Consider the following 26,324-nt stretch of genomic DNA (forward strand, 5'->3'; position numbering starts at 1 on the left):
TCTTATTAACCGTAACATACATGATGCACACACAGTACGTATACATCAGACATGCGTGCGTGTATCACACATACATGCACCTGCATATGTGTGCAGCTTACATCAGAGATAATACATAGCTCATGCATATACACATATCACGGATACATGACGTCTGAATGCATCAGACGTGGCTAAATACCCTGAAGACACGTACCCGGGCTCCAAATTTTCTAACTCCTTTTCTGGGTCCAAATGGTAACAGAAGATTTCACCCCACTGATTTATTCTCCTTGATATATAAGTATTGGGGCTGTTCTTAAGTAAAACCTTTCTTATTCGACTTAAGAACAGAATTGAAAAACTGGCTCATTTTATTTCTCTATGAAATACAGCCTAATTTTCTTTCAGCCTCCAAAGGAGATGATTAATCTCCACCTAGGTTTTAGCTGGTTTTTCTAGGTAGGCAACATTATGACCAGACAGCATTGCTAGCTTTGTGGTTTTTCTATTAGCACTATGTTTTAAAATTTGCCCAGGCCCACTTAACTTTGCAAACAAAGAGACTAGAACTCAAGAAAACCTATTCTAGATTTAAATATTTATTTTTAGCTCAAATCATTTTCATAAAACTCACAATTCCATTAGGAATTACATTTGTTGATCACCTACACTGTTGCCTTTTCTAAGAACAGCTTAAGAGATGGCCATTTCATTTTGTGAAGTAGCTTCTAGTGTTCTTCAGTAATACTCCATAAATAATTAGTACTGCCTATACCAGGGCTAATTTGAAAATAATTTATACCTAATTAGTAGGCATTACTCCAAGGATTAAGAAGATGTAAATGAACACTGAAAATGAACCCCAAACATGTGGGTCATTGACCTATTAAGTCCTAGCTCCTTGTGAGAAATCTCATGTGATCTCTTAAGACAAAGAAATCGCATCACTATTCTATTACCATAAAAAGTCTTAGAAACTACTTGGCCATCAAACTAATACCTTTGAATACATATATTTTTATGTATACATGTATTGTTATTTTTGTACAAATTTTTCTTTTTTATAGATAGATTTACCTCAAAATACCAATTTTTTTTTAATGAATCAAAGTGATTAAAGGAAGAGAAATAATATATGGAATAATGTGTTTTCGGTAATATATCATAACACACATTCCAGAATATTTCAATATGCTTTAAAGTCTATATGTGCTTTAAAGTCTGACGAGTATTATTCTTCTATATTTTAAAAAGCATGTGGTAATAACTTCAGGGATAAGAGGCGGGGAAAATGTTGTAATCAGGATATTCTGACAAAACCATTTCCTTCTGTAGTTGTACAGAATTAATTAATTAATTTCTTGTTTTCTTTAGAAATAGACAACATTTAACATATAAATACAGGTAATATTATAACTGTATTATCAATAGTATGTTTCCCTTAATGATAACTCTTTGATCACCTATGTTTCATTCTTTGTAATAAGAGAAGTAAGTGTTTAAGTTATATAAAGTAGAAATACCTATAGAAAAATCTCTCATACAATCTGATACTTCTGGAAGCATATATTTTATATTTCTTCCTGGACTCAACATTACCAACTAAATCATATATCCTTCATACCTGACTTTTAAATAGATAATCAACGTTTCAATCTTGTTTGTTAACGTATTTGTAAGTAGAGATTTTGAAAAGCAGATCAGTAAAAATCAAACACCAAAATTTCATTTTCTTTCCCATTAGGATACACATTTTTATGATGTAAGTACATTTTGTTACAACCTTTTATATCCCTGCCAGATATACAAATTGTTTATTTTTGCATTTAAACTACCGGTTTGATTTTTTCCAAACTGGAGACAAATGTGCTATTTTAAATGAACAAATGAGCCTAAATTGACGAGCAGCCAAAAATTCTCAGGAACTTATAGGAAACAAGATGAGATGGCATTTAATCATATGATATACTGGTTAAAGCTGATGTGATTTAGAAATATAATTAAGACATCTTAACTACATCAGCCCCATTTTATCACAGACACTCAAAAACTCGTGGTGCCTAGTTGCAAATTGAAGACAGTATATAAATGTAACCCCAGCTTGGCAAACACTAGCTTTTCCAGCAAAGTCATCTTGTGTTACAGACTATATAGTGTGTCCAGTGAAAGATGATTTGTGTCAGCTAAAACTGTAGCCTGGAGCTACACTTGGTGTGTTATTACTTTAATCTAGTTATTGCAGCCTTGAAGTGTATGTGAGCAAGTCCAGAGAAGAAATATCAAAAGCACAACCTACGCTGATCATTAAGAATTTCTAGGAATAGCAAAGAAAAAGACTCCAGGATATTTCTCGTTTGTTTATTTTTTGAGTATGTTGGCTTTTTATTCAAGAACAGGTGTTATCTAATGTAAGAAAATAGTTAGAGTTTACCATTGTGTAATGTTGCCTTCCATAATTGAGCTTTTGAAAAATTAGTTGAAGATATGCCAGTAAAGTGATAATTATATAGATTGAAAATTTTAAATCAAATATAGCTGTTAACATTAGGACCAGTCTTCTGGACTGTGTTGGCGGTTGCCGATCATAATTTTCTTTACTTTATAAAAATGTGAGTATATGTATAGTTTCAAATAAGTGTAAGAAAAATGTTGTTATAAAATGCCTTAATGACAGAATAGAGTATAAGTAAGCATTCAGTCATCACATTTGAATAGAAACCAAATTCTAAATAGTAATAAGTGGGATTTAAAGATCAGTGTAATCTCACCCATAAATCATTTTTTTTAATTGATGGAAGGAAGCAGATTCAGAATTTTCAGTTATTTTATATCAACATAACATAAAAATATGTTCATTAAACACATAATTATGGATAGAAAAATAAATGAATGGCAAAGTGAATTTTCTATTTGCTCTCTATTTTTGCTCAGTGTTTTTACATTGTTTCCTTTAAAAATTAATTATAATGCTTAAGTTGTTTTAAAATACTTCAGTTGGTTCTTAAACATGGAAAATATTTTGCTATTATGAGAAAAAAATGAAAATAAAAATTACCAAAAGGATAGACCTAATGTAAATGCACAATACATTATGTTTTTTTTTTTTAATAGTTTTTATTTTTTAAATTTTAAAATCTTTAATTCTTACATAGTAAATTCATTGTATTTATATAATTAGATAAATTATTATATTTTATAAGTGAAACATTTTGTATGAGAAACAAGGAATTACCTTACAGGTTAATTTAATCATTTGATCTTTGAACTTTATTTTATTAGTCAGTGACTTTATCATCTATAGATAGTAACTTTATCACATCTTTGGTTTTAGCCTGATTGTTAGTCATATCCATACACATCAATGCTTATGAAACTGTTAAATATAGTAACATGAAAGATTTCATGTTAAATACTAAAAAAATTAACATGATAAAGCTTAAAAAGATGAAAACTAAAATGATATGATACCTAAAAATAATTCCTTTTCACTCTTTTAGAAGCCAAAGAATATTTATATTGTAGATTTTTAAGATGAACTAACAACTTCCAATTCCAATAAAATTTACTTCAAGTATACTAGTCTGAAATGAGTCTCTCTTGTGTCCAATCATACAAGGCTGTAGGATAAGCTATTAAGAAATATAAATATTACATATTATGTATTCACATTTTTGTAATTTGCTTAAATTTATATGTAAATTTTATCTAAATATAGACTATATATATGTAATTTATTTAAATTAAACTGCACATAGATGCCACAAGACACATTGGAGTTAGGAGAAAAATACTTTAAAATTACTTTCTGAGATTGAAAAATATTTAGTGGCAGCAATATCTCTTTTTAAATACCAGACTATTGAATAGTTTGAGAATATTTTTTAAAAAATTGCTTCAGTCTCAGAATAGTGCATCAGAATATCACCTTATGTTGTTTTAAAAGCAATAGGTTATATTTAAAAATCTATTCTAATTTCATCATAGTGCTTATTTTATTATGTACCTATCCTTGAGAAAGTTAATGTAAATAGTATGTTCTATTTGAATGATCCCACATAGTACTTTTTAGTTTTATTGTTATATTTAACATGATGAGTGAATACCAGTTTTCAGTTAGATTAAGAAAAGTAACTTTGCAATAAAAATGTTTATGAGCAATAGAATGACAGAATAATCTTGTACATCACTGCCTACACATTTTTTAGTTAATTTATTCTCACTCCTTCTATTATAATCATCCAAAACAAAATTCTTTTAAACCCTACCTATCACACTCTCCATGAAGGGTTCATTACATGCTTGGCATTCTATTTTTCTATATTTTATTCATAGCAAGAAATCTATGAGGTACTCTAACCGGAGGGGAGACACCTGGTGGGTTTAATTAGATTGCATCTGGAAGTAATTAGGAGCAAAGGATAAAAGTTGACCAGCTGTAATAGTCTAGATGACTTCAATTATTATATTGAGACTGTCCAACAGAAGAGTCCTGACCTTGGGAAAATAGTAAAAAACACAGTGAAAAGTTTTGAGTATAGAAAAGTCCAAATATGAGATCAGAATCTTCACCAATATTTTCCAACCAATGGAGTTCTGCAGTGTTTAAAGTCCATGGAGGGCAAGACCTAGTCTCCTAGTAAATGTTGGGAGAATACTTTTGTGAGGTTGCAAACTGATGGGACAGACTTACCTGGTAGCTCAGTTGGTAAAGAATCCGCCTGCAGTGCAGGAGACCCAGGGTCAATTCCTCGTCGGGAAGATCCACTAGAAAAGGCAGAGGCTACCCACTCCCGTATTTAAGAATCCACCTGCAATGTGGCAGACCTGGGTTGGATCCCTGGGTTGGGAAGATCTCCTGGAGAAATAAAAGGCTACCCACTCCAGTTTTCTGGCCTGGAGAATTCCATGGGCTGTATCCCATGGGGTTGCAAAGAGTCAGACACAACTGAGCAACTTTCACATACTTATGGAAAGTTGGAATGACTTGATGGATGTCTGACAGAAGACCATTTTGAATTGTGTTTTCTTCGCTTTGGCAACTTAAATAAGTACCAAGACCAAGTCAGAATTTGTTGTTGTTGTTTTTCAGTTGCTAAGCCATGCCCAACTCTTTGCGACCCCACGGAAGTCAGAATTTAAAGGGGTTTTATTCACTTTGTAGTCATATAACTTTAATCATACTGAATATATTATTACTGAACTTTGCAGTGGCATATACTGACATCAGGATGTGATATTAATTGTATGTTTGGAAACTTTGAGTGTCAGCTACTGCTGCTGCTGCTGCTGCTGCTGCTGCTAAGTCGCGTCAGTCGTGTCCAATTCTGCACAATCCCATAGACGGCAGCCCACCAGGCTGTGCCGTCCCTGGGACTCTCCAGGTAAGAATACTGGAGTGGGTTGCCATTTCCTTCTCCAGTGCATGAAAGTGAAAAGTGAAAGTGAAGTCGCTCAGTCATTTCTGATTCTTCGTGATCCCATGGACTATAGCCTTCCAGGCTCCTCTGTCTCTGGGATTTTCCAGGCAAGAGTACTGGAGTAGTGGGCCATGGCCTTCTCCTTGGGTGTCAGAGACTGCGTCATAAACGCACTTGTAAAGGTCTACCTAGAGTCTTGACTCTAGTCTGTGGGTATAGCTACTGTTTTCTTCTGTTTCTCAAAAGTGGCAGGCTTGACTCAGATGATTGCCAACATGTAGAACAAAGTGGTATTATTTATTTGACTCTAGATGGGAACACAGAAATCTGAGGAAAAGAAATGAAAAGCAACCATTTCCAAACTATCATTTCCTCAAGAAATGTTTTGGAGATGGAAACCCGGGGTAAATCTTTTGATTTGATCCTGTCAGGCTTCTTTTTAAAACTGCTTCATTTCACATCCCCAATCTGACATGTCCACAGAATCTGCTGGGTTTGTGCACATGTTCAAAAAGGCAAGTTTGTCATAAATTCTAGCTAACTGTCATTATTTCTCAAATTTTGCTTGGAAAAAAAAAGCTTTGATCATCTTCATTGCTAAATTTGGAAAGCATCTTGAAATGGAGATTGACTTGTGTCAAGAAAAGTATTTTAAGTAAAAATTTTGAAATAAAGTATAAGTTCAGTATGAAAATGTTGTATCTGACTGTTTGCAACACCATGGACTGAAGCCTGCCAGGCTCCTCTGTTCATGGGATTCTCCAGGCAAATATACTACAGTGGGTTTCCATTTCCTCCTCCAGGGAATCTTTTTGACCCTGGGATTGAACTTGAGTCTCCAGCATTGCAGGCAGATTCTTTACTCTGTGAGCCACTGGGGAAGCCAAAATTAGGTATATCCTGCTTCTGTTCTGTCACACTGTATCCAGGATATAAGTCCATCAGAAATGGATGCACATTGGAAAGGCAGAGTAGACAATATTCTTCAGGAACTTACAGGGTTAATGCACCACCGAGTTCAGGTCCCTACTTTCAACTGCTGGAGAAAAGCTCATTATTTTAAAAAAAAAATATGACCCCAAAGTTCTGTGTGTGTCTGTGTGTTAGTCGTTCATTTGTGTCCAACTCTTTGCAGCTCCATGAACTTTAGCCTGCCAGGCTCCTCTGTCCATGGAATTCTCCAGGCCAAATGGAATCTTTTTTTTTTTTTTTTACATTCTTGTCATCTACTGCAAGCTTCTTGCAGGAAAGAGGTTCTTAAGTGGTATAATCATGAAGCTAAGAAACGGAAGTTTCTTTTGAGATCATCCTGTAGCTTTTGTTGTTGCTGTTGTTCTGTTTCTTTTCTCTTTATACCTTATATTTGCCAAAGCTGAGACTCAAAGAGGTGCAGTGACTTGTTCAAGGTCACAGAGCTCAGAAGCAAGTGAGAGTCAGGACAGTTGCTTTCCAGCAGAGTGCTTGCTCTTAGCTGAGGGTCCCCCAGCTGCTTGCTCTTTCCTGCTGGAGGCTCTCTTCTTGGAATTATTCCCAAGAATTTTAACTAACATGTCAAAACTATGTACTCCTTTCATTTCAACCATCAGATTTTTGTAGTTTTCTCACAAAGATCTTGTACATATTTTGTTAGATTTATACCTAGGTATCTCATTTTGAGTAGTGCTAATGCAAAGGATTATGTTTTAATTTCAAATTCCACTTGTTCAACGTTGTATCCTATAATCTTGCTATAATTTCTTATTGATTCCAAGAAGCTTTTTGTCAATTTTCTTTCAAATTTTCTGCATAGATGATCATGTCCTATGTGAACAGTGACAGTTGTATGTTTTCCTAATCTGTATACCATTTATTTCTTTACTCTGCTGTATTGCACTAACAAGGATTTTTAGTACAATGATGACAAAGAGTCCTGAGAGGGGAGGCCCCTGTCTTTTTCCTGATCCTAGTGGGAAAGTTTCAAGTTTGATTGAGTTTGCTCTCTTTCTAGTTTCTTAAGGTCTAAATGAAGTTGATTAATCTTTGATCTTTCATATTTTCTAATATATGCATTAAATACCTCATATTTTCCTCTAAGCACACTTTCACTGTATCTCAAAAATTTTGATAAGTTGTGCTTTGATTTTCATTTGGTTCAAAATACTTAAATTTCTCTTGAGGTTCTTTCTTTGACTCATGTGTTATTTAGAAACATGTTATTTAATTTCTACTTATTTTTTAAAGTTTTCCTATCATCGTTATCTTAATTCCATTGCAGTCTGAGAGCAGACATTGTACAATTTCTGTCTTCAGTAGGATTTTCAAAAAGGTTATTAAATAAATATTAGGCAGTGTTTTCTAATAATATAATCCCGTGTTTGCCTTCACATGAAATTAGATTCTGTAGTGTGTAGGAAAATTTTCTGAGACCCAGAAATCAGATGCATTAAAAGTTAAATTTTCTGCAGTGTGAACTTAATTGAGGTACATGTATTGTATTACCTTGCATATTATAGGGTGATTAAAAGCTGGGGAAGTGTTTAGCCACATTTTACTGACATATTAGTCAGTATCTGGGCTTACGTAAATTTTTAGATGAAAAATGAAAGTGTTCTGAGATCAAGGCAAACCTCCATCATTATGAGAGTGATGAAAACAGGGCTCCTGCAGTGCATATCAATAATACTCTAAGAATATAGAGCAATATTCTAGGTGTCCAGGGTCTCAGTCTGTTGCTCTATTATAGGAGATTTTCCCCATCCTTAAAATATTGGAATGCTTTCACAAGATTATATGTTCATAAAATAAAGTTCTTAAATTATAAATTTAATTTCCTTATTAAATATCTTTTTGTTAGTTTCTGCCCATCACTCAATCTGTCAATATCTTTCTGAGTCCTAATATTCCTATCAAAAACATTAATTGTCATGGTGCTTAAAGACACTTAACTATTAATATTTATATTCTGTGTTTTTTTCTTATAAATAGAAGCATGGTCCTAGATATGGTTGTTCTAGCAATAGCAACAACAAACTGATGAATCCTTCTTTTCTCACCTTCTACTCTTGGAACGTTATTCATATTTACTAAATCACCTGCTTGCTGGCTCACTTAACTTCTTCCCCCTATTAACACATATGTATCATGTTAGAATACTTTCTATGAACTAGTTTTCTTTTTGAAAGAAAATAAAGTCTGTTAGTATTGACCTTCAAATGCTATTAAAATAAATAACGTTAACCCAGAATTATAGTTTATCTGAAATGTTGCACAATATATAAAGTGAAACAAAAATAGGTCACCTTTGAGTTTGTGTTTTGCTAAACAAGCTAGGAAGAAATACTACTATGTTGATTTTAAATTTATGGCTTATAAAATGGCAGATTATCTCAAGCTCTTAAGGATTCTAAGTCAAAAAGGAAACATTTTACTTTCAGAGTAAATATAACTCTGAAGTGACCATATTCTACTATCAAAATGATCTGAATAAATCACCCTAATAAAAACCCTATATTTGAAATGCATACCATAGATAAAAGCATTTTAAGTATTTGTCAGAGCACAGAAGAACACCTACATTATTATGCACGTGGTAAAAATGCTTAGCTAACCAGCAACCCAATGTGATGGCAAATAGCTCCCTCATCTAGCGTCGCTTGTGTCAGTGGCTGCCAGGAAGGCTCTATTGAACAGACTGTGGCTATACCTGGGTTCAAGGAGAGGGTGCCCTGGTCGTTACTCACGGCTTCAGCAGATCCAGGAGAGTGCTGAGATGTGATGTTTAATAGGTGTCTGGGGCTCCATGTAACCGAATTTGGGCCCAGTTTTCTTTGCTTTTGCCTTGCACCTGAACTTCCTGTAGATTTTCCTATCAGCTGGTAGGGAGTCCAGCTGGCTGTGAGTTAAAAACCAAAACCAGAATCCAAACACTTCTCATCACCTTGTGCTATCCTAGACAGAGCATCATCGTCTCTCACCAGGAATGACACAAGACTCTCTGACTTGTCTGTGTGATAAACTGTCTTTGTTCCTCTAAAATCCATTTTCAATACAGCAGTCACATTGATTGCTAAAAAATGATTAGGCCATGGCATTATTAAACCATGTCATTTCTGCACTCCTGTTGGCTCCCATTTCCATTAAACTAAAAGAAGAAGTCCTCATAAGGAAAGATGAGATCCCTCATAATTGGCCAGACCTCACTCCCATCTCAGTTCAGTTCAGTTGATCAGTCATGTCTGATTCTTTGTGACCCCATGGACTGCAGCACGCCAGATTTCCCTGTCCATCACCAACTCCCAGAGCTTACTCAAACTCTTGTCCATCGAATCAGTGATGCCATCCAACCATCTCATCCTCTGTCATCCCTTTCTTCTCCTGCCTTCAGTCTTTCCAAGTATCAGGGTATTTTCTAATGAGTCAGTTCTTTGCATCAGATGGCCAAAGTATTGGAGTTTCAGCTTCAGCATCAATTCAGGACTGATTTCTTTAGGATTAACTGGTTGGATCTCATTGCAGTCCAAGGGACTCTCAAGAGTCTTCTCCAACACCAGAGTTCAAAAGCATCAATTCTTTGCATTAATTTATAATCCAATTATAGTCCAATTTTCACATCCATGCATGACTGCTACTGGAAAAACCATAGCTTTGACTGTATGGAACTTTGCTGGCAAATAACGTTGCTGCTTTTTAATATTCTGTCTAGGTTTGTTATAGCTTTTCTTCCAAGGAGCAAGCGTCTTTTAATTGCATGGCTGCAGTCACAATCTGCAGTGGTGTTGGAGCCCAAGAAAATAAAGTCTGTCACTGTTTCCACTGTTTCCCCATCTATTTGCCATGAAGTGATGGGATAGGATGCCATGATTTTTGTTTTTTGAATATTGAGCTTTAAGCCAGCATTTTCACTGTCCTTCTTTCACTTTCATCAAGAGGCTCTTCAGTTCCTCTTCACTTTCTGCCATAAGGGTGGTGTCATCTGCATATCTGAGGTTACTGATATTTCTCCTGGCAACCTTGATTCCAGTTTGTGCTTTGTCCAGCCAGCATTTTTCATGATGTACTCTGCATATGAGTTAAATGACAATATACAGCCTTGATGTACTTCTTTCCCAATTTTGAACCAGCTCATTGTTCCATGTTTGGTTCTATCTGTTGCTTCTTTACCTATATACAGACTTCTCAGGAGGCAGGTAACGTGGTCTGGTATCCCCATCTCTTTAAGTATTTTCCACTATTTGTTGTGATCCACAGTCAATGGCTTTGGTGTAGTCAACAAAGCAGAGGTAGATGTTTTCTGGAATTCTCTTGCATTTTCTAAGATTCAGGGGATGTTGGCAATCAGTTCTTATTTATTTTGCTGTAAGTGTGCTGGGCTTAAAGACATTGTTCTGGATCTTCCTTCTGCCTAGCAAACTCTTCTCTATTGTATTCATGAAATTAACCCCCATCTTCCTTCCAGCTCTGATTGAATAGCTTTCTTAACAAAGTCTTCCTTAGCAAATCCTATCTAAATTTCAATTTGCTATTTTCCCCCACCGTTACTGATCCTCCTTACTTTGTTCTGTTTTCATCATAATACATCCTACATGCCACATAACCTACTATTTATTGTGTTTATTAAATTTTGTTCATCACCCCCAGCTAGTATTTTCTAATACACCCCCAAAGTCCTTGGTAAATGCTTACAAATCCTAGGCATTCAGAAACTATTTTGCCAAAAATTTATTATTACTGGTAGAAACGTGAAGAGAACAGCACAACATCCTCCGAATGATTAAGGCATTAAACTTTCAAACAGTGCATCAGGTACCAAGTCAAATAGGAGGCAGCTGTAACATCCATGTCTACCTTAGGAAAAGAAGAGATGAAATCTGTGGTGCCAACCACTCTCTACCTCACTAGACTTAGCAGAATTAGTAAAGAATGGGGCTTTTTACCTTGAAACCCATTACCCCATTTTGAACAGTCTCTTTCTTGAAGCACTGAGAAGAAGTGAAAAGATAAAGTACAGAGGTGACCTTAGACTTACATTCAATTCCAATTACATGACCTTCAGCAAGTTGGCTTATCCACCATGAGTCTCTGTTTCCTTGTTTGTAAATGCAATTGATCATCTAATTGTTTTTAACAAAGAAAATGAAAAAGGGCGGGGGGGGGGGGGGGGGGGGCGGAGAAACTAAACCACATAAAGCATAACACCGAATAAAGCAGATAAGTAATTGACAAAAGCTATTCATTATAAGAAAAAAGATTTTCAGATAAGATTCACAGTTTGGAAGGTATTTCATAGTATCTCATTTGATCATTTTAATATTATTGTATGCTATATTTTCCTAAATTTGTTGACTTTAACAGCCTTTGTGCCTCCACAGTAAATTACTGGAGATAACTGAGAATAGATTGAATTAAATTGATACAAAAAAGTATTAAAATTGAAACAGCCTCAACACCTGCCAATGGAGGAGATTTCAAACTTAATAACAAATATAGGCTAAATATGTATATTGTATTTTTCATTTAGAACTGACTTTCCTGGCATCTGAAACAAGGTGGGCTCCATGATTATCAGTTATTTGAAGGGATGTGTCAGTTCTTTTGTTAGAGGACTCCGTGCACCAAAATAAGTTTTAAAGATTTTTAATTGTGTTAGCCTTTATATAAGAAATAGTGCATAGCATTTATAAAAGATTAAAACACCACATTTCAGAAACTGGAGCAGGAATGTATATTAGAAGGTAACTCAAGTAAAGGCATGCCTTACAGGAAACTAAGGTAACAAGGTCTTATTAGCTGTTGAGATATGTTTTAGGCAAAACCAAGGAAATGGTGCAGACCATAATCTTCAAACCATCAGGCTTGCATGTCATTTCTGTTACCCTTGGAGACGGAGTTATGGTTTAGTTATCATGTTAAAAATGGCAAGTGATGCCTGCTATTATAGAAGATGAGTCAGAGCTGTAGCCAAGCCCCTCTTACCCAGGGGGAGTCTTGGAATAAATGTTTTCTGGCTCAGCTTTTTCTCACAGCCAGGTCTATGGCTATTCTTGCGGTCAAACAAATCCATCAAAAATGAAAAGTTGTCACTCAGGCATGATGTTGTAATGAAAACTTACTAGTTTTTGATCACACTTCTCAAAGTGCTTAATGGAATTTTTAATTTCTGTTTAGTCTTTTGAGAGTAAGAATATAATGCAGATCCATATTAACAAAAACAAAATGAGGCATAGTATTAATTATTGTAGGTGTAATGATTTTACATTAGGATAATTATGTGTTCCATTTGTCAAATTATAAAATTAGGATTCTGGTTTATTACTAATCTCTAGAATGAATACTTTGATTTTTTTTAATAGCTCTCATTAAAAGATTTGAAATATGTATTAAAATTTTCTATTTGGTTATTTTAGGGATACAGATTTGAAATATGGGACCTTAAAAGTTTCTGCCTAAGGTCAGAATATGTAAAATTATAGTGGTAGGTAAATTTTAAAACTACATTTTTATCAGAATTTATTATTAGAAGAATATGTTTATAAATATGGAATTAGGAAAAGTCAAGTAATCAATGCTTTACATTTTAACAAATGATATAGACTCTAATGGTTCTGAACATAAATCATTTTGTGTATTTCTTAAACTTTTATTGAATCATTTGCTTTATCGTTAACATTGTTCAGGAAGTATGATGTCTCAGTTATGACTATTGGTTTCTTCTGTATTAATAGGATAAAATTGTCCTATTGACAGTTGTTTCCTATAAATATAGGCAATAAGGCTCCTGAAAAATTATACAGAGTGTTTGCATTTCAGCATTTTTAATCATACATATCAGTGAAAAAATTATAATTAATTTTTAAGTTACTATTTTCCATGTTATCATCTGAGCCACTTATTTTAAATTTATCCATTCAACATATATTTTGTCAATGCCTGCCAGGTACCAAGCACTGTCTTGGGGCACTAGGTCGGGATACTTCAAAAACTGAAAAACTCTTCTTATATGAAACTTTCATTGTAATGGGAAAAGTTAGATAAGAAGTAAGCATAAAAGTAAACAATAAAACTTAGCCGGTAGATAGTGTCACAAGGAAAAGTAGATAAGATATCTGAAAGTAAATGAAGATATAGAAAATATTGGGGATGCATTTTGGAGAAGGCAGTCAGAAACCTCTCTGAGAATGATATGAGTAATGCAGAAAACTAGCTACAGAAAAATCTGGGAAAAAGGTAACTCAGCTGTAAGTTACCTTCTGTGTGAAGTATTCGTGAGAAACCTGTTGCCCAGGCGGTACAAGGAGGGCTCAGGAAGTTACATAGTAGGTTCTATGTGATCCGATCTCTAGGTCTTGGTAACACTGTTTTTTTGGTTTTTTTGTTTTTTTGTTTTTTCATATTGGAGTCAGAAGTCATTATAAGATAGTGGTGGACTCAGTGTTGAGCATGGGAAAGGAAAAGACTAGAGGAGGCTGCCTGTTTATCTGGTGTAAGCCACTGGCTAGATGGGGGTGCCTCTCACTGAGACAGAGAAGTGAAAACAAGAATGGCAAGGTCAGGAATGCTTTAGACACGGTATAGCTGAAGTGCATATTAAATGTCTGAACGGGTATAGTAAAGCATTAATTCAAGACCAGTACCTTTGGAAATACGGTAAGTCAATCAGGGACAGAAAGACTCAATGGTGTGTTTATAAATAGAACCATGCAGTTCTTCACACTACACCTTAATGAATTTTCCAGGCAAGAATGCTGGAAGGGGTACTCACTCCCTTCTCCAGGGGATCTTCCCAACCCAGGGATCAAACCGTGGTCTCCTGCATTACAGGTATATTCTTTACTGCCTGAGCCACCAGGGAAACTCCACCTTAATGAATAAGTGTAAGAATAGTATACATAAAAATAGGCCTCTTACTACTTGGACAGTTTTTTTAAATTTGTGCTATTTTAATTCACATTTTATGATAAAATGTACTGCTATTGATGCATATGCTATATTTCCTAGAAGGTAAAAATCTGGGGTTATTAGTAATTACAAATGTATAGATAATTGATTAATTGATTTAGATGAATGATTAGACCTGCCAGGAATTACAGATTATTAGGAAGCAGTGGGTTATGTGTAGAATTCTTTTCATTTGATTCATTTTAATTCACTTCTACAAGTATATTTGATTGTGTTCTCTTCTTTCTCAGCTCTTCAGATATTTTTCATTCTTTATTTTTTTTTAATTTTTTTTTTACAGCCTTTAATCTCATTTCATCCTGATTAGCTTCTCTTTACCCTTTCCCTCTAACTCACTGACTGACACGCTAAAAACTCACACCGGGCTGTATATGAACGGGGAGTACAAACTTCTCTTATGATACCTGCTTGGCAGGGCGAGGCCAGTGTCCACCCCTAGAGAAATGTGGAAGGACGTGGGCACGTCTTTCTTGTTATTTAAGATAATCAATAATTGCCGTACCCGGTGTCATTTTATTCTTTATAGACTTTCTAGAAGTTCCTCAAGAGCATTCTAGGGGAGTTTGTTGTGAGGACATTCATTTCATTAAAGCAAACACAACAGATGAAGATAGAGTATTCCAGTGAAAGGAATAAATATTTCTTTCCAGTGTTGCCAATACATGCAAATATATCTTGGCTGATATTACTTCAGTATCAAAAGTGGCTATGTTGATAGTATTACCTGAAACAGACAAAGGGAAGAGATAGCCCTGGATATTCTCTCTGAGCAGTGCTGGTCTGACTCTTATAAGTGCTGTTTTACAGCTCTATCGAAATAGAAGTTAACTTACAGATTTTTGTCTGGTAGAGATACAAATGTTTCTAAATGAAACAACCCCAAACATTCCAGTTCATGGCCCTGCTGGACACCATCAAGTTTCATATCGAATCCAGAAATCTTATCTTAATATTGCCTATAAATCTCTAGTTTCTCAAATACTCTTTGGGCCGATTTTCCCATCTTATTAGTTCCATCAATAATCAAGTTGAATGGAACCTGGACCATTTTTCCTCTGAAAGTCATATAAGAGTAATATTTTGCCTGTTTTGAAAAAGTATTACCTTAACTGCAGAGGGACATAGGAAAGTATTTATCCTGCCAAAATATTTTAAAATGCAATATAAAACATCATTATATATTTGCAGAGCATTTGAAAAAATAGCCACCTCCATGTTTTGAGTGGTTACTTCAAAATATTCTTTATGATATAAAATACTTAGTATTTGATAAGACATTTGTTGATAGAAAAAGAGATTGACCGTTTCAAGATGATGTTAATAGCTTCAAAACTGTACAAAATTACAAATGTGTGTTATATTCATATGCTTTATTTTAAAAGTAAGCCTTGTACACATTTTAAATTGTACGAATATTTCATTTCCAAAATTATTTCAAAAGCATGAATGGAAGCATATAATGAAGCAATTGTGTGGCAAACTTCTGTTTCTAGGTAAAGTGTGTAGAGGTTGCTTTGTGAAGAGCACAATCCATGTCCTGAGGCAGCTCTGACATGTTCTGAGAAAGAGAACTGTATTGTGAGGCAGTGTAACATCTATATATTCATTCATAGGAACTGCATTCATTGAAGGTCAAGTACAGGCAAAGGGCTCTGTTAGATCCTGTCAAAAGAATAATGGACTGGAAGAGCATAGCTCCCTTCTACAATCAGCTTATACTTACAGTCTTCATTATTATTATAGCTAGACTTTATATTGAGTACCTGCAATATTCCATGTACCCTACAAGGTACTTTACATTATTTATCACATTTAATTTTATGGATGAGAAAATGAAGACTCAGAGAGGTTAAGTAACTTGAACAAGCTATTAGTTTGTAAATGGCAGATCCATCTTATCCTGAAAACTTGCTCTTTCTAGTACGCTCTCTCCTGGTCTAATAAGGAGAATAACTGTGTGTGAATAAGTATGCGTGGAACTGTAGCACTTCTCATAATATCCTAAGTTGGAAGGCTATGCAAACAGAGGTCCCTGGGAAGTCAGAGAAGAAAGTGATGTTTAGATAGTGCACGCGGCTCCGTCCTTTCCGACTCTTTGCGACTCTATGGGCTATACTCCACCAGGGGCCTCTGTCATGGGATTTTACAGGCAAGGATACTGGAGTGGGTTGTCATTTCCTCCTCCAGAGGATCTTCCTGACCCAGGGATTGAAACGGCATCTACATTTCCTGCATTGGCAAGCAGATTCGTTAGCACTGAGCCACCTGGAAAGCCTTTTTTTTTTTTTGGTAGAAGGATTAGCAAATTTTATCATGCAACTGAGATTTGACATAAACTTAGATAATATATTGAGGTTTAATTTTCTGAGCCAGGGGCAACAGTAATTCATTAGGAGGGGGGAAAAAAGAAAACAGCCAAAAAACTTGCTTTGGAAATGTATGTTGCCTAACTTAATAGCGAGTGTTGGCATGTATTAAAAAGGAAGAGAAAATATGTTGATACTGAATTGTAGAGAGTCCCTACTGTGTGTTAAGGAAACCAGAGACAAAAGGAACTGAGATTATTAGAGTCGGACAGTAGGGGATGCACTCCAGAGCAAAGGAGTCGAAAGCAAGAGGCTTCTACAAACCAGATTTAGATGTAAAAGGAATGGTCAGCTGAAGGAGTCAAGAATAAATCTGAGATTTGGGGTTTAGAAGGCTGGTAAATGGGATACAACTAGGAGAGCAGATTATAAGAAGAACCTGCTGTGTGTCCTTACAGATCTTTGGTCAATGGTACTGATGTCACATTTTATTATATGTGTCTATTTGTGTGTGTCCATTGTGAGTAGCACAAGGACCATGGCTGCGTCCTACTCGTCCTTGTATCCTGGGTGGTGAATGAAGTGTCTGTATCATAGCAAGTCCACTGTTTGTGGACTGGATGAACAGATTATCACAAGGTCAGTGTGAGGCCAGGCAGTTCATGCCCCTAGGATGTTTACATAGATACCTTACTGGAAGCTGAAGTTCAAGACTGGGGTTTAGAACAGAAATAGAACTATAGATAAATATTCTGGGGTCAACTGCATAGAGACTATAGTTGAAGTTCTGAAAGTGTTAGGTGAGAGGTAGGAAGAAGAATGCAGGGAGAATAAAAAAGAAGATATGAAAGGCAAAACCTTTGAACACTTCTATCTCTTATGAATGATATAACAGTGGTAGGAAAAACACACGCACGTGTATATGTATACCCACCCACACACACATATATATGCATATGTAAGTGAAAGTGAAGTCGCTCAGTCATGTCTGACTCTTTGCAACCCCATGGGCTGTAGCCTACCAGGCTTCTCCATCCACAGGATTTCCCAGGCAAGAGTACTGGAGTGGGTTGCCATTCCCTTCCCCAGGGAATCTTCCTGACCCAGGGTTCGAACCCAGGTCTCCCGTATTGCAGGCAGACGCTTTGTCCTTTGAGCTACCAGAGAAGCCCATAGCAGTTCAGACTTCTCCTCTCTCTGTATAGTAATGCCGTAGACTTATCAACAGGAGTTTATCCCTCTCAATTCTGGAGACTGGAAGTCAGAGATCAAGGCACCAGCAGAGTTGATGTCTGCTGAGGGTTCTCCTGGGTTGCAGATGGCTGTGCTCTCTTTGTATCCTCACAGGGTGTAGAGCAGAGGAAGAACCAGTTCTTGTGTCTCTTCTTCTAGGGCATTAATTCCACGCGTGAGGGTGGAGCCCTCATGACCCAGTTTCCTCCCAAAGGCCCCACACCACCATCATTTAGGAGGTCAGAGTTTCAACATATGAATTCACAGGTGGGGGAACAAACATTCAGTCTACAGTGAACACCACAGGATATTTTAGAGAAACTGTTAAGCAGTTGAAAAGAGGATAAGAACAATGAACTCTCATCGAAACCAAGATAGAGTTTCAAATACTACAGCTGTTATGAGCAGTGTAGACTTAAAGAGGGTACTTAGTTTTCATAACTAGAAGGTCATGGCTGACTGCTGAAACACTCCAAAAAATCAAAATGAGAAAAGTTAACAAATAAGTGGGAGTTGATAAAGAAACATACTTTACTGAACTTTCAGTGGTGGAAATCAGACATTTTAAAATGGTGGTACCGTGTGTATTGTTGGTCTGAAGTGAGAAATTATAAGGTTTAATGATAGGTTGATTTTCACCTTCTTCGTTTGATGAGGAAACTGTTTCACCTCATTGATTTTTCTGTGCTAAAAGAGTCATGTTTGCCTGTTCATTAGAGCTTGCTTCATTTCTTTTCAATTTGTTGTTTTCATCAGTTTGGCACTTCTGTGTGTTAAGGCTATGCTTCATAGTGGAATTCTCTTTCATATTTCAGATGTGACATACCCACTCTGAAATATGAAAGAGAATAAAATGCAGAGTCATCATGGAGAGCACAGATGCAAATTTAGTGGAGTAGACGGAATGATTCTTCAGTTTTGCTATATTTATCAGATCCCTTGTAGAACAGTTCTTATGTCAAGATAAGAAATAACAATAAATAATAAGGGAATGAAGCTCTATACCTCAAGTATTTGTACACAGTAAAAAAATTAAGTACCGATCCCTTAGCTGACTCATAGCAAATTTTATTGGGCATGTATATTTGACTTTATTATATAACCATAAAATACCCCAGGAAAAATTAAATGAGCTATTTTTGCACTATTTACTTAGGAAAACTTCTCAGTGAATTCACTGAGAGTTTTACCTGAGAAAACTAAACAGTTGGGTCTTTTTTTTTTTTCTCCCAGAATATTCACAGTAGTACAGAAAGTCGTTTTTCAGTATTGAAGTGGTAGTGTATTTCTGCATGAAAAGTCACCTGTTTTCATCAGCATATTGATGGTGTCTTATTCACAGCTCAACTGCTGTGTAACTTATGGTGTGAGTTACAGCTTCAGTCTATTGTGATTAACTCCACTTAAGGGATCAATGTGTTACGATCAACTAGCTTTATTATTATTATCCAAAGAATTATAGTCAGTATATGATTTTGGCAGGAATATGCCATCAGAAACAAACTGATGTATCAAATGTGCTCATGGGACAGAAATAAAATTTCTTATTCCAATCTAAGAGAAACATTGTGTTGTCCTAACTTAAGTGTGTGATTGGGGACATGTTAAAAATGCTTCTTGCCAATTCTGGGCCATACCTCCATTAACTGGCAGGCAAGGAATTGAGACATAAACTGAACCTGGGCAACACTGGTAATCAATTTAAGTTTCAAGAAACTTTTTGTTAAATTAGAGCATATTGTTTAATTTTTCAGATTTTGTAGTCATGGTTCTGAGAGACTTCAGAAAAATCTCATTTTCTCATGCTATTCGAGGATCAAATTATATCTGTCTTGTTCAACCAGGTGTAGATTTGTTCTCAAAATAAACCATGAGGTGTTATGATCAGTAACCATCCTAAATGTATTTTTTTAATATAGCGTCTCTGTCTATGCATGGGGCCACCGGGGACAGAAATGTAGATAAAAACACTGGATCTTCAGAGATAAATCCACACACCTGTGGACACGTTATCTTTGACAAAGAAGGCAAAAATGTACAATAGAGAAAAGATAGTCTCTTTAACAAGTTGTGCTGGGAAAACTGGTCAACCACTTGTAAAAGAATGAAACTAGAACACTTTCTAGCACCATACACAAAAATAAACTCAAAATGGATTAAAGATCTAAATGTAAGACAAGAAACTATAAAACTCTTAGAGGAAAACATAGGCAGAACACTTTCTGATATAAATCACAATAAGATCCTCTATGACCCACCTCCCAGGGTAATGGAAATAAAAACAAAATTAAACAAATGGAACCTAATTAAACTTAAAAGCTTTTACACAATGAAGGAAACTATAAGCGAGGTGAAAAGGCAGACTTCAGAATGGGAGAAAATAATAGCAAACAAAACAACCGACAAAGGATAAATCTCCAAAATATACAAGCAGCACATGCAGCTCAATACTAGAAAAATAACCAACCCAATCAAAAAGTGGGCCAAAGAACTAAACAGACATTTCTCCAAAGAAGACATGCAGATGGCTAACAAACACATGAAGAGATGCTCAACATCACTCATTATCAAAGAAACACAAATCAAAACCACGATGAGATACCATCTCATGCCAGTCAGAAAGGCTACCATCAAAAAGTCTACAAACACTGCTCGCTTCAGCAGCACATATACTAAAATTGGAACGATACAGAGAAGATTAGCATGGCCCCTGCGCAAGAATGACACGCAAATTTGTGAAGCATTCCATATTTTTAACCAATACAGTATTGTAAAGCAAAATAAAGTAAAAATAAAAATTGAAAAAAAGAAAAGAAAAGAAAAAAGTCTACAAACAATAAATGCTGGAGAGGGTGTTTAGAAAAGGGAACCCTCCTATACTGTTGGTGGGAATGCAAACTTGTACAGCCACTATAGAGAACAGTGTGGAGATTCCTTAAAAAACTGGAAATAGAACAGCCATACGACCCAGCAATCCCACTGCTGGGCATACACACCGAGGAAACCAGAACTGAAAGAGACACGTGTACCCCAATGTTCATTGCATCACTGTTTACAATAGCCAGGACATGGAAGCAACCTAGATGTCCATCAGCAGACAAATGGATAAGGAAGCTGTGGTAAATATACGACATGGAATATTACTCAGCCGTATAAAAGAACACATGAGTCAGTTCTAATGAGGTGGATGAAACTGGAGTACAGTATACCAATACAGTATATTAATGCATATATATGGAATTTAGAAAGACAGTAACGAAGACCCTATATGCAAGAGAGCACATGGATGTAAAGAACAGACTTTGGGACTATGTGGGAGAAGGTGAGGGTGGGATGATTTGAGAGAATAGCATTGAAACATGTCTATTACCAAATGTAAAATAGATGACCAGTGCCAGCTCGGTGCATGAGGCAGGGCACCCAAAGCCGGTGGACTGGGACAACCCAGAGGGATGGGAAGAGGAAGGAGGTGGGAGAGGGGTTCAGGACGGTGGGGTAAATGTGTACCCATGGCTGATTCATGTTAATGTATGCCAAAAACCACCACTATAATAATGAGTTCATCTACATTTGTTTTCAAATTCAGATAGATAATGGAGGTTCAGTTCAGTTCAGTTCAGTTCAGTCACTCAGTCATGTCCAACTCTTTGTGACCCCATGAACTGCAGCATGCCAGGCCTCCCTGTCCATCACCGACTCCCAGAGTTCACTCAAACACATGTCCATCAAGTCGGTGATGACATCCAGCCATCTCATCCTCTGTCGTCCCCTTCTCCACCTGCCCCTAATCCCTCCCAGAATCAGGGTCCTGTCCGATGAGTCAACTCTTCGCATGAGTACACTCACACACAAAAGCCTGAAATTGCAAGTCATAGAGTTGAGAAGCTGATTTTGCAGGACCAATGAAATGATGTTATTAACTACATTGTTCAAAAGGTGAGGCTATGGCCCTCCCAACGGTCATTTCTAATTTCGTGGAAATTTTTTTTTCTATTTCCTTTATACTCCTGCTTTGATCAGATTGTCTGGAAAGGCACTATTAAAGCAGGCTAGTTACCAGGAAAGAAGAGCAGTGGCACCCTTTCAAGGCAATTATAGCCATATTTTGTGTTATATGACTTAAGTCTTCAGGGTATAGAGATGACTTTCTTCAAAATAAATTTTGAGACACAAAATCTCCACTTTAATAAAGCTGAGGGAAGTTTCATGGACAACCTTTCATGTGTTTTATGGAAGTGAGTTGTATATGTAGTTGAAATACCTGAAATACAGGTATATCATAACCATTTATTGATCAGGCAAACTCCCCACACTGTATAAGCACGGATACCTCTTCCTCTTTAGTTGGCAGTTATTTTATGGAGGTGCACTTTGATTTCCTCCTTACCTATTTTATTCATTAATCATTTATTAAAAACCTACAGTGAGACAGTCATTAGCCTTAGTGTTGGATATTCTTACAAGAATGGAATTTGGTACATCCTAGGGGTCACATGCTTATAAAGAGATAATTAGATCTCTGTGTTACATAAAATGGAAGATAAGTGATTCTGGACCTCCAGAGCCTGGGATACCAAAGAAGGATTTTCAGGAGAGGTAGTATTTGCTCTTCGGAGAAGGCAATGGCACCCCACTCCAGCACTCTTGCCTGGAAAATCCCATGGACGGAGGAGCCTGGTGGGCTGCAGTCCATGGGGTCGCGAAGAGTCGGACATGACTGAATGACTTCACTTTCACTTTTCACTTTCATGCATTGGAGAAGGCAATGGCAACCCACTCCAGTACTCTTGCCTGGAGAATCCCAGGGACGGGGGAGCCTGGTGGGCTGCCGTCCATGGGGTCGCACAGAGTTGGACAGGACTAAAGTAACATGGCAGCAGCAGTATTTGCTCTTAAAGACTGATTGGGGATTTAACAGGTACACAGAGAGGAAATAGATATAAGGGCAGAGAAATAGATGATGGGAACAAAATAAAGTATACACAAAAGTAGGAAACGTTAGCTCTATCAAAAGAGTGAAAAGAAAAAAAAAACAAACACAATTTGCGGGGGTCAGGGTAAGCAGGAGATGTGACATAGTTGACAAGCAAGTGAAATCATAAAGTTTCTCCCATGTCACGGTTGGTTGGTTTAACGAAGAGCCTTACTCCTGAGATTGGAAATACTTTGAAATATATTAAAGAAAATGTGCCATGCTTAGAGCTGTATTTAAAAAGACCATCAGAACAGCATGATTCAGGTACCGAGTGGTTCAGTGATGCTAACAACCGACCAGAAATCAGGAAAAAGCATCTGATCAATTTCTGATGTGAAGCTTATTTCATTTTGTTCTTTTTTTTGTGAGGGTGGGGGAGGGGGGTGGGCGGTGGGTGGGGAAGTATTTGACTGTGTCACCAAATAGGGGAAATGATTCTGGAGAGATTATTACAATGGAGATTGGAGTTTTCAGTACCAGTCACATTTTATATATTCCATATTTTATGTGTTAATCGCATTTGTGATTTCTTACTTTGTGACTATTTACTGTTTGTTTCAGCTTGTCTTACCCATTTGTAGCTTGTTGTGTACTTGCTGTAAGCCTTCATAACTCTTTTTGTTAAATAGCATGGAAAACAAATTTTCCTTTCATAAAAACAACTCAACTCATTGTTTATCGTTGGTCGTGGAATTCAGAAATAACTCATAGAAGTCAAGGTCTTCATTTCCTTTCTAGAATTCAGTAAAAGTTAAGGATGGAAAGCAAAATGAATACTAATCTCCTTTTGTTTCTTTTTATCATAATATATATTTCACTGAAATAGTTCATTCATACAATAATTATTCCTTTAAATTTTAAACTCTCTTCTTCATGAATATTGATGAAGATTTATTCAAGCAAATAATTTTAGGAATAGAAATCTCTAGTCAAAATTACCACTTTGCATGATTACTGAAATTTCTATTCTATTACTGTTTATTTTTATCAAGAAAATTCTTGATAAAACACTATTCATTGAAAATAAAGCCCCAGCTGCCCCTGACAGTTAAAACCAATGCGCAGTGTTTTCTTTTTTTTTTTTTTTTGAGGTTTTTTTTTTTTAATTTTTATTTTTACTTTATTTTACTTTACAATACTGTATTGGTTTTGCCGTACATTGACATGAATCCACCATGGGTGTACATGCGTTCCCAAACATGAACCCCCTTCCCACCTCCCTCCCCATAACATCTCTCTGGGTCATCCCCATGCACCAGCCCCAAGCATGCTGTATCCTGCATCTGTTTCTCTTTTTGACATTAACTATGGATATTTTGTATGCTGAAATTGACATGGCCCTGTTTAACCTAACATTGCCCTCTTTTTCCATAGTTCTTGGACTTATTCGAATATTTTGTCTCTATGTGCCTTGGGGAGGGGGAGAATTGAATGAATTGCAAAGATGCATATGGTTCAGTGCCATTGACTAAAACACAGAGTAAGCTTGAGTGAAGTCTAAGAGTGAAGTCAGCTTCATCCCAGGCTCTGAAAAACCTTTGGCCAAACCAGCAGCTGTGTACAGTAGAGGCTAGCAGGAGTGCTTTTGGAGCAGCCAAATAACAAAAAACTTTATTTTTGTATCTTACTGTATTTGTTGAACCTGGCATGCTGCAGTCCATGGGGTTGCAAAGTCTGACATGACTGAGGGAGAACTGAGCTGAACTGATATTTGTTGAAAAGAAAAATTATGTTGCAAGAAATATATTGTCTGTGAGCAATGCAAATGATTTTTTTAATGAACAATATAAAATCTTAATTAGATGATTGATTCCTACAAAGCAATTGATTTCAGGGCAGAAAAAGACTTAGAAAAATAGTAGTGACATTCCTCCAGGGTTTGTTCTGCAGTTATAATACCTCATGTATCAGAAGATATTCAAATTGTATACAGAATTTTAATACCTGAAGTTTTAAATGTCCTGCTTTATATATAAAAGGACAGAATGCAATTTTGGTACAATATTTGGTCTGCTAGATTCAGTAGGAAATATTCCAGGAAGCTTGTAAACAAGTTTTTTTAAATTATGCTTCATAATGTTTATTTAGAATTAGATCACATGTTGCTGAATTCAGTGAAACTAAATAGTGAAATATCTATTTCCTGATTTGAATGTATGGTAGCCTGTTTTCCATGACAGCCTTTTGCCATGATTTTGTAAAAAAACTATTTTGGAGTGATTTATGTCATGAATCGAAAAGTATGGATGGTAGTTTGTAAAATAGTGAAGAGTGAGGTCTTTCCAGTTATAAAGACTTGGATTTAAACCTTGATTGAACCACTTTACTGGTCTACCTTTGGTAATTTACTTAATTCCTCTAAATTTCACTTTATTCTTCTGTGTGAAGGGGTAATAATGTATAGTTCATAGTTTTTTAGGAAGATTGAATAAAGTATTTTCTGTATAGTTATATATTTAGCAAAACTCAATAAATGGTGGCTGCTATCATCATGGTAGGACATGGTGGGCCGCAGTCCAAGGGGTTGCTAAGAGTCGGACATGACTGAGTGGCTTCACTTTCACTTTTCACTTTCATGCATTGGAGAAGGAAATGGCAACCCACTCCAGTGTTCTTGCCTGGAGAATCCCAGGGACGGGGGAGCCTGGTGGGCTGCTGTCTATGGGGTCACACAGAGTCAGACACAACTGAAGCGACTTAGCAGTGGCAGCAGCTATCATCATTAATATCATCATCATAGGTTTGCTGAAAGAGCCATCTTATAAATTTTTTTAATCTTTTTTGGAAAATATTCTTAATTTAATTATTTAATGTAGAATCAAAGTAAAAAGAAGCAGCAAAATTAAATAGTGTAGGAATGATATCAAGGTATGCCCTATAAATCACTGTAGTTAGAAATCCAATTGATGTACTTAGCTAAGCAAGTGCCATGACAGAAGAGTCAGATTAAAAAAAAAAAAAAATCAGATCTTTCTTGTGAAAATTCCAGTGACTGTCATAACAGCCAATTCAATCATGCCTGTATATAAAATATTATTTTCAGAGTAATGTAATTTAATTGCTATTGGAACTGTCTTGACAATATAACTATGCCTGAATCGAGCTGTTTTATTTGCTCTTAAATATTTTCTTTCCTACATGTATAGCAAGATACATGTGGTAAGCACATGCGAAATAAACAACTAGGCTAGTATTTAGACCATTAACAGTAACATGAACTCTTTTTTCCCCTTCCTCACTGAATGTTCCCTCTGTTCAAAAATAAATAGATACCAAAAACAGTTGATAAATATACATGCAAAATTATCTAGAAAAGCATTCATTGGGTATTAGCAAATAAGTTGATAAGCACAACCAGTTTTCACATTTAGAAACAAACTATTTGCAATTACAGAACATGCCGATTTATCTCTTCCTCAAATTGTACTTTCAGTTCTATCTAATTTTAAAGGGGAAACAAAAGCACAGTAAAACAGA

The 26,324-nt window shown here is 36.0% G+C and overlaps 1 protein-coding gene and 1 non-coding gene across 2 annotated transcripts in view; both read left to right on the forward strand.

Annotated features, from left to right (window-relative positions):
- The window catches only part of TENM3 (teneurin transmembrane protein 3), a 2,757,765-nt gene that overhangs the window by 536,312 nt on the left and 2,195,129 nt on the right, over positions 1-26,324 (forward strand). The gene's annotated exons all lie outside the window — the stretch shown is intronic.
- Positions 20,521-20,627, forward strand: LOC114111090 (U6 spliceosomal RNA). Its single transcript, XR_003587219.1, has one exon. It is a non-coding gene; the product is annotated as a U6 spliceosomal RNA (small nuclear RNA).

This window comes from Ovis aries, chromosome 26 (genome assembly GCF_016772045.2).
Source record: "Ovis aries strain OAR_USU_Benz2616 breed Rambouillet chromosome 26, ARS-UI_Ramb_v3.0, whole genome shotgun sequence".
Classification (NCBI taxonomy): domain Eukaryota; kingdom Metazoa; phylum Chordata; class Mammalia; order Artiodactyla; family Bovidae; genus Ovis; species Ovis aries.